The sequence below is a fragment of the Oncorhynchus masou genome, chromosome 15 (assembly GCF_036934945.1).
Source record: "Oncorhynchus masou masou isolate Uvic2021 chromosome 15, UVic_Omas_1.1, whole genome shotgun sequence".
NCBI lineage: Eukaryota > Metazoa > Chordata > Actinopteri > Salmoniformes > Salmonidae > Oncorhynchus > Oncorhynchus masou.
In genome coordinates this window covers 68,565,174-68,575,397 of record NC_088226.1, presented here as the reverse complement: position 1 = coordinate 68,575,397, position 10,224 = coordinate 68,565,174, and positions in this window count along the sequence as shown.

The following is a 10,224-nucleotide window of genomic DNA, read 5'->3' as shown; positions in this document are numbered from 1 at the left end:
TTACATGCTAAGTGGCTTTAGGGCTAGTTACATGCTAAGTGGATAGGGCTAGTTACATGCTAAGTGGTTAGGGCTGGTTACATGCTAAGTGGTTAGGGCTAGTTATATGCTTAGTGGTTAGGGCTAGTTACATGCTAAGTGGATAGGGCTAGTTACATGCTAAGTGATTAGGGCTAGTTACATGCTACCAGTTACATGCTAAGTGGCTTTAGGGCTAGTTACATGCTAAGTGGTTAGGGCCAGTTACATGCTAAGTGGCTTTAGGGCTAATTACATGCTAAGTGGTTAGTGCTAGATACAGTGCATTCGGAAAGTATTCAGACCCCTTTGACTTTTTACACTTTATTACGTTACAGCCTTATTCTAAAATGGATTAAATCGTTGTTTCCCCCATCTACACACAATACCCCATAATGACATCACAATACCCCATAATGACATCACAATACCCCATAATGACATCACTGAACAAAAACAAGTTTTTATAAATTATTGCAATTCTTTTTAGAATAAAACACGGAAATATCACATTTACATAAGTATTCAGACCCTATACTCAGTATTTTGTTGACACCTTTGGCACATTACAGCCTCGAGTCTTCTGGGTATGACTCAACCAGCCTGGCAAACAACGCAGGGTGTGAATACAATGTAAATGATATATTTCTGTATTTCTTATCAATACATTTGCTAACATTCATAAAAACATGTTTTCACTTTGTCATTCTGGGGTTTGTGTGCTGGGTGAGAGAAAAAACATCTCTGTAATCCATTTTGAATTCAGGCTGTAACAGAACAAAATGTGGAATAAGTCCAGGGGTATGAACACTTTCTGAAGGCGCTGTTTAACCATGTTACTGCTAGACAGCCTCCTTCTAATGAAAAAGTGGTTGTTTCTACACACATGTCTAAGTGGTTTCCCAGTCTCTGTCTCTACATACACATCTCTGCTGCCTCTCTGATGCAGTGCTGTTCAGTGCTAGTTACATGCGTCAAACACTGGCCACACTTGAGTGTGCTATGCTATGAGATGTATATGAGTGGTTATGTTAGTTAAAGACATGCTAAGTGGTTAGTGTGTAGTTACATGCTAAGTGGTTAGTGCTGTTACATGCTAAGTGGTTAGGTGTGTAGTTACATGCTAAGTGGTTAGAATGTTACTTATGAGAACAATATAAATAAGAGGTCCTGTTGATGGCCTGCTGATAGAGTTCTGTTGATGGTCTGCTGATAGTTCTGTTGATGGTCTGCTGATAGAGGTTCTGTTACATGCTGAAGTGGTTATGGTCTGCTAGTTATGGCATGCTGATAGTGGTTCTGTTGATGGTCTGCTGATAGTTATGGCCTGCTGATAGTGGTTATGGGCTAGTTATGGCCTGCTGATAGAGGTTCTGTTGTTCTGCTGATAGAGGTTCTGTTGATGGCTGATAGTGGTTCTAGTTACCTGCTGTTAGAGTGGTTGATGGCCTGCTGATAGAGGTTCTGTTGATGGCCTGCTGATAGAGGTTCTGTTGATGGCCTGCTGATAGAGGTTCTGTTGATGGCCTGCTGATAGTGGTTCTGTTGATGGCCTGCTGTTAGAGGTTCTGTTGATGGCTAAGTGGATGGCCTGCTGATAGAGGTTCTGCTGATGGTCTGCTTAGATAAGTGACATACCCCGGACAAACCCAAACACTACAGCTTGGAATCGAACCAGGGTCTGTAGGGACAGCCTCTAGCACAGAGATGCAGTGCCTTTAGACTTTTTACACTGAGATGCAGTGTTTTAGACAGCTAACCAGCCTGTATTCTAAAATGGTTAAATGAACCAGGGTTGTTTCCCCTAGCAGTGAGATGCTAGACAACCAATGACCCCATAATGACATCACAATTTTAGACCGCTGAACCAGGGTAATGACATCACAATGAGATGCATGTTTTAATGAGAAGATGCAAAAACAAGTTTTTATAAATTAGCACTGAATTCTTTTTAGAATGAACCAGGGTCTGTATCACATTCTAGCAGTGAGATGCAGTGTTTTAGACCGCTGAACCAGGGTCTGTTGTGGCCTCTAGCAGTGAGATGCAGTGCCTTTCAGCCTCTGAGTCTTCTGAGATGGTGTTTTATGACTCTGTAGTGACGCAGCACTGAGATGCAAACAACCAGGGTCAGGTGAGTGTGTTTTAATAACCAGGGTGTAAATGCATGAGATGCATTTTTAGACTGTATTGTAGTGACGCCTCTATCAATGAGATGCATTTGCTAACCATTTATAAAATGCATGTTTTCACTTTGTCATTCTGAGATGCAGTGTTTTAGACAACTGGACCAGGGTCTGTGTGTCTAGACTGAGATGCAGTGTTTTAGAACCGCTGAACCAGGGTCTGTAGTGACGCCTCTAGCAGTGAGATGCAGTGTTTTAGACCGCTGAACCAGGGTCTGTAGTGACGCCTCTAGCAGTGAGATGCAGTTTTGAGATGCAGTGTTTTAGACCGCTGAACCAGGGTCTGTAACAAACAAGATGCAGTGTTTTAGACCGCTGAACCAGGGTCTAGCAGTGAGATGCAGTGTTTTAGACCGCTGAACCAGGGTCTGTTCTCTAGCAGTGAGATGCAGTGTTTTAGCTGCTGTCTTGAGATGCAGTGTTTTACCGCTGAACCAGGGTCTGTAGTGACCTTCTAAGTGAGATGCAGTGCCTTTAGACTGCTGTTTCCAGGGTCTGTAGTGTCTAGCACTGAGATGCAGTGCCTTTAGAGATGAACCAGGGTCTGTGTCTCTACACTGAGATGCAGTGTCTTTAGACTGAACCAGGGTCTGTAGTGATGCAGTGTCTTTAGACTGCTGTTGAGATGCAGTGCGACTGCTGAACCAGGGTCTGTAGTGACGCCTCTAGCACTGAGATGCAAACCGCTGAACCAGTCTGTAACACCTCTAGCACTGAGATGCTGTCTTTAGACCGCTGAACCAGGGTCTGTAGTGACTCTAGCAGAGATGTGTCTTTAGATGCAGTGTGAGATGCAGTGTTTTAGACCGCTGAACCAGGGTTGAGATGCAGTGTTTTAAACCAGGGTAGTGACGCCTCTAAGATGCAGTGTGTGTGTGCTGAACCAGGGTCTGTGTGTGTGTGCACTGAGATGCAGTGTTTTAGACCGCTGAACCAGGGTCTGTAGTGACGCCTCTAGCAGTGAGATGCAGTGTTTTAGACCGCTGAACCAGGGTCTGTAGTGACGCCTCTAGCAGTGAGATGCAGTGTTTTAGACCGCTGAACCAGGGTCTGTGTGACGCCTCTAGCAGTGAGATGTGTTTTAGACCGCTGAACCAGGGTCTGTAGTGACGCCTCTTAGCACTGAGATGCAGTGTTTTAGACAACTGTTGTAGTGACGCCTGCTGATACCGAGGTTCTGTTGATGGTCAGTGCCTTTCGATGAACAAGTGTCTGTTGACTGAGCTGATAGCAGTGTTTTAGTTGATGGGTCTGTAGAATGACGCTGAGATGCAGAGGTTCTGTTGATGGCCTGCTGATGAGATGCAGTGTTTTAGACAGTTCTGTTGATGGCCTGCTGATATGCAGGTTCTGTTGATGGCCTGCTGCATGAGATGCAGTTCTGTTGATGGCCTGCTGATAGAGGTTCTGTTGATGGCCTGGGTCTGATAGAGTGCTGAACCAGGGTCTGTGATGGCCTCTAGCACTGAGTGTTTTAGACCGCTGTCTGATGGCCTGCTGCACTGAGATGCAGTTCTGTTGATGGAACCTGCTGCACTGAGATGCAGTTCTGAACCAGGGTTGATGGCCTGCTGATAGATGGTTCTGAATGGTCTGCTGAGATGCAGTGTTTTAGCTGAGAGGTTCTGTTGACCGCTGAACCAGGGTCTGCTGATGGTCTGCTTGCATTTTTAGACCGCTGAACCAGGGTCTGTAGTGACCCTCTAGCACTGAGATGCAAGTGTCAGGGTCTTTGGAGACCGCTGAACCAGGGTCTGTAGTGACGCCTCTAGCACAGTGTCTTTAGAGATGTAGTGTTTTAGACCGCTGAACCAGGGTCTGTAGTGACGCCTCTAGCAGTGAGATGCAGTGTTTTAGACAGCTGAACCAGGGTCTGTAGTGACGCCTCTAGCAGTGAGATGCAGTGTTTTAGACCGCTGAACCAGGGTCTGTAGTGACGCCTCTAGCACTGAGATGCAGTGTTTTAGACCGCTGAACCAGGGTCTGTAGTGACGCCTCTAGCAGTGAGATGCAGTGTTTTAGACCGCTGAACCAGGGTCTGTAGTGAGCGCCTCTAGCACTGAGATGCAGTGTTTTAGACCGCTGAACCAGGGTCTGTAGTGACACCTCTAGCACTGAGATGCAGTGTTTTAGACCGCTGAACCAGGGTCTGTAGTGACGCCTCTAGCACTGAGATGCAGTGTTTTAGACCGCTGAACCAGGGTCTGTAGCAGTGAGATGCAGTGTTTTAGACCGCTGAACCAGGGTCTGTAGTGACGCCTCTAGCAGTGAGATGCAGTGTTTTAGACCGCTGAACCAGGGTCTGTAGTGACACCTCTAGCACTGAGATGCAGTGTTTTAGACCGCTGAACCAGGGTGTAGCAGTGAGATGCAGTGTTTTAGACCGCTGAACCAGGGTCTGTAGTGACGCCTCTAGCAGTGAGATGCAGTGTTTTAGACCGCTGAACCAGGGTCTGTAGTGACGCCTCTAGCACTGAGATGCAGTGTTTTAGACCGCTGAACCAGGGTCTGTAGTGACACCTCTAGCACTGAGATGCAGTGTCTTTAGACCGCTGAACCAGGGTCTGTAGTGACGCCTCTAGCACTGAGATGCAGTGTCTTTAGACCGCTGAACCAGGGTCTGTAGTGACAGCCAGTGTCTTTAGCAACCAGGGTCTGTAGATGCAGTGAGATGCAGTTTTAGACCGCTGAACCAGGGTCTGTAGTGACGCCTCTAGCACTGAGATGCAGTGTTTTAGACCGCTGAACCAGGGTCTGTAGTGACACCTCTAGCACTGAGATGCAGTGTTTTAGACCGCTGAACCAGGGTGTAGCAGTGAGATGCAGTTTTTAGACCGCTGAACCAGGGTCTGTAGTGACGCCTCTAGCACTGAGATGCAGTGTTTTAGACCGCTGAACCAGGGTCTGTAGTGACGCCTCTAGCAGTGAGATGCAGTGTCTTTAGACCGCTGAACCAGGGTCTGTAGTGACACCTCTAGCACTGAGATGCAGTGTCTTTAGACCGCTGAACCAGGGTCTGTAGTGACGCCTCTAGCACTGAGATGCAGTGTTTCTGTAGACAGTGAGATGCAGTGTTTTAGACCGCTGAACCAGGGTCTGTAGTGACGCCTCTAGCACTGAGATGCAGTGTTTTAGACCGCTGAACCAGGGTCTGTAGTGACGCCTCTAGCAGTGAGATGCAGTGTTTTAGACCGCTGAACCAGGGTCTGTAGTGACGCCTCTAGCAGTGAGATGCAGTGTTTTAGACCGCTGAACAGTGTTTTAGACCGAGATGCAGTGTTTTAACCGCTGAACCAGGGAACCAGGGTCTGTAGTGACGCCTCTAGCAGTGAGATGCATTGTTTTTAGACCGCTGAGATGCAGTGTCAGTTAGACCGCTGAACCAGGGTCTGTAGTGACGCCTCTAGCACTGAGATGCAGTGTTTTAGACCGCTGAACCAGGGTCTGTAGTGACGCCTCTAGCAGTGAGATGCAGTGTTTTAGACCGCTGAACCAGGGTCTGTAGTGACGCCTCTAGCAGTGAGATGCAGTGTTTTAGACCGCTGAACCATGCCTCTAGTGACTGAGAGATGCAGTGTTTTAGACCGCTGAACCAGGGTCTGTAGTGACGCCTCTAGCAGTGAGATGCAGTGTTTTAGACCGCTGAACCAGGGTCTGTAGTGACAGTGAGATGCAGTGTGAACTTTAGACCGCTGAACCAGGGTCTGTAGTGAACCAGCCTCTAGCAGTGAGATGCAGTGTTTTAGACCGCTGAACCAGGGTCTGTAGTGACGCCTCTAGCAGTGAGATGCAGTGTCTTTAGACCGCTGAACCAGGGTCTGTAGTGACGCCTCTAGCACTGAGATGCAGTGTCTTTAGACCGCTGAACCAGGGTCTGTAGTGACGCCTCTAGCAGTGAGATGCAGTGTCCGCTGAACCAGGGTCTGTAGTGACGCCTCTAGCACTGAGATGCAGTGTTTTGATGCCGCTGAACCAGGGTCTGTAGTGACGCCTCTAGCAGTGAGATGCAGTGTCTTTAGACCGCTGAACCAGGGTCTGTAGTGACGCCTCTAGCACTGAGATGCAGTGTCTTTAGACCGCTGAACCAGGGTCTGTAGTGACGCCTCTAGCACTGAGATGCAGTGTCTTTAGACCGCTGAACCAGGGTCTGTAGTGACGCCTCTAGCAGTGAGATGCAGTGTCTTTAGACCGCTGAACCAGGGTCTGTAGTGACGCCTCTAGCACTGAGATGCAGTGTTTTAGACCGCTGAACCAGGGTCTGTAGTGATGCCTCTAGCAGTGAGATGCAGTGTTTTAGACCGCTGAACCAGGTGAGATGCAGTGTCTGTAGTGACGCCTCTAGCACTGAGATGCAGTGTCTTTAGACCGCTGAACCAGGGTCTGTAGTGACGCCTCTAGCACTGAGATGCAGTGTTTTAGACCGCTGAACCAGGGTCTGTAGTGACGCCTCTAGCACTGAGATGCAGTGTTTTAGACCGCTGAACCAGGGTCTGTAGTGACAGCACTGAGATGCAGTGTCTTTAGACCGCTGAACCAGGGTCTGTAGTGACGCCTCTAGCAGTGAGATGCAGTGTCTTTAGACCGCTGAACCAGGGTCTGTAGTGACGCCTCTAGCACTGAGATGCAGTGTCTTTAGACCGCTGAACCAGGGTCTGTAGTGACGCCTCTAGCAGTGAGATGCAGTGTTTTAGACCGCTGAACCAGGGTCTGTAGTGACGCCTCTAGCAGTGAGATGCAGTGTTTTAGACCGCTGAACCAGGGTCTGTCTGCACTGAGATGAGTCCTCTAGCACTGAGATGCAGTGTTTTAGACCGCTGAACCAGGGTCTGTAGTGATGCCTCTAGCACTGAGATGCAGTGTTTTAGACCGCTGAACCAGGGTCTGTAGTGACGCCTCTAGCAGTGAGATGCAGTGTCTTTAGACCGCTGAACCAGGGTCTGTAGTGACGCCTCTAGCAGTGAGATGCAGTGTTTTTTAGACCGCTGAACCAGGGTCTGTAGTGACGCCTCTAGCAGTGAGATGCAGTGCCTTTAGATCGCTGCACCACTCGACTGTGGAGCTTTACCTTCAAAAGTGAGATGAAGTCTTACAGTAAGCAGAACAGACGTAAATGATCTCCTGACCTTCTGAAAGCCTGCTGGGTGCAGTTTGTGTGTGAGTGTCTGTGTGTGTGTGTGTGTGTGTGTGTGTGTGTGTGTGTGTGTGTGTGTGTGTGTGTGTGTGTGTGTGTGTGTGTGTGTGTGTGTGTGTGTGTGTGTGTGTGTGTGTGTGTGTGTGTGTGTGTGTGTGTGTGTGTGTTGATGAATCAGTGTTCCACGTAGAGTGGCGGTTATAATAACACCTGTACATGTATTCTATTAAACAATGTAGATCAAAAACAGACTAGGACGTCCGTCTCCAAATGGCACCCTATTCCCTATATAGTGCACTACTTCTCACTATTCCCTAGAGCTATTCCCTATTCCCTATATAGTGCACTATTTCTCACCAGAGCTATTCCCTATATAGTGCACTACTTCTCACCAGAGCTATTCCCTATATAGTGTACTACTTTGACCAGAGCTATTCCCTATATAGTGTACTATAGTGTACTACTTTGACCAGAGCTATTCCCTATATAGTGTACACTTTGACCAGAGCTATTCCCTATATAGTGCACTTTTCTCACCAGAGCTATTCCCTATATAGTGCACTACTTTGACCAGAGCTATTCCCTATATAGTGCACTACTTTGACCAGAGCTATTCCCTATAGAGTGCACTACTTTGACCAGTACCCACAAGGCTCTGATCAAAAGTATTACAGTATGTAGGGAATAAGGTACCATTAGTGACATAGACACTATCCAACTGTAGCAGAAGGCATTAAGTTAGTCACTCTGACTTCCTGCCTGAAGGCTATTGGCCGATGTCCGTTCTAGAATCAACCTGTAAGAGATGGCCTCTGACTGTGCAAGACTAGCTTGGGTCTGCTCGTCTTAGTCACTTTGGCTCTGTCGCATTTGTCTAAAAAGCCCTCGCCTGGCGTCTTTCATTGCTCCAGGTGATGGGTGTCGAAGGAGTGAGCGCTGACCGGAGTGACCTTTCAACTCTGTTGTTCTGTTATTATGCGTGCGTTACACATTTTCTCACAGAAACTCCATCTAAAAAGGCATTTTTCTTTTTGAGAGCTTCACCGCTCTGTTTCCGCTCATAGATTATTCCTCTCTGTTTCTTTCACCACCTTTTAAACATTTAGTCTCAAAACCCTCTGGAGTATCATAGTCAGCCACTTAAAATGGAAATGGATCTCACTCCCTCTCTCCCTCTCTACTGTCTCTCCCTCTCTCCCTTTCCTCTCCCTCTATCCTGTCTCTCCCTCTCTCATGTCTCTCCCTTTCCTCTCCCTCTCTCCTGTCTCTCCCTTTCCTCTCCCTCTCTCCGTCTCTCCCTCTCTCCTCTCTCCCTCTCTCCTGTCTCTCCCTTTCCTCTCCCTCTCTTCTCTCTCCCTCTCCCCTGTCTCTCTTCTCTCCCTTTCCTCTCCCTCTCTCCTGTCTCTCCTCTCTCCCTCTTTCCTCTCCCTCTCTCTCCTCTCTCTCTCCTTTTCCTCTCCTCTCTCAAGTATCGTTTGAGAGTAAATCCTGGTTAATCATGTCCTGTCAAGACAGTCAAAGCCTTCCCGAGTGCCGCTGTGGTCTAAGACACTGCATCACAGTACTAGAGGCGTCACTACAGATCCGGGTTTGATTCCAGGCAATGTCGTAGCCGGCCACGACCCCGAGAGTGGCAGGCTGGGCGCATGCATGCTGACTGTGGTCGCCAGCTTCACTGTGTTTCCTCCGACACATTGGTGCGGCTGGCTTCCAGGTTAGGTGAGCAGTGTGTCAAGATGCAGTGTGGCTTGGCGGGGTCGTGATTCAGAGGACCCAACCCATGGCTTTCCACCTTCGAGCATCTACCAATTGGATATCACGAAATTGGGGAAAAACATTTATAAACCAAAATAAATATATATAGAGGAATAAAAACTCTAAACTAACTTTTTTTAAAACATAATAATAAATAAATAAATAACATTTGAAATAAGGAACAAATTGAGTCTAAGCCGTTGCCTCTAGATCACCAGTACTATATGGGTTCAATTCCCCTGCTCTATTACATTCTCTCTCCTCTAGATCACCAGTACTACATGGGTTAAATTTCCCTGCTATAGCTCTCTCCTCTAGATCACCAGTACTACATGGGTTCTTCTCCTAAATCCCCCTGCTCTAGCATGTTCTCTCTCCTCTAGATCACCAGTACTACATGGGTTCAATTCCCCTGCTCTAGCACGTTCTCTCTCCTCTAGATCACCAGTACTACATGGGTTCAATTCCCCTGCTCTAGCACGTTCTCTCTCCTCTAGATCACCAGTAGATCACCAGTACTACATGGGTTCATCCTATGGGAGGGACTTCCCTGCACTACTTGGGAAAAAGAGAAACACAGACTTCTGGTTTGATCACTGGAAGTAGTGCCTGGTGTAACCACACCTTACTGAGTGAGGCTGTTCCCGAATGGCACAGAGGTGTAAGGCACTGCATCTCAGTGCTAGAGGCGTCACTACAGACCCTGGTTCGATTCCAGGCTGTATCACAACCGGCCATGATTGGGAGTACCATAGGGCGGAGCACAATTGGCCCAGGTTTCCGTAGCTACCTGCTAACACTATGGTTCATTCACTAAAACACAGTACTGATAACACTATGGTTCATTCACTAAAACACAGTACTGATAACACTAGAGGCCAGACACTAAGACACAGTACTGTTAACACTAGAGGCCAGGCACTAAGACAGTACTGCTAACACTAGGGGCCAGGCACTAAGACACAGTACTGCTAACACTAGAGGCCAGACATTAATACACAGTACTGATAAAACTAGAGGCCAGACATTAAGACACAGCACTGATAACACTAGAGGCCAGACACTAAGACACAGTACTGATAACACTAGAGGCCAGACACTAAGACACAGTACTGCTAACACTAGAGGCCAGAC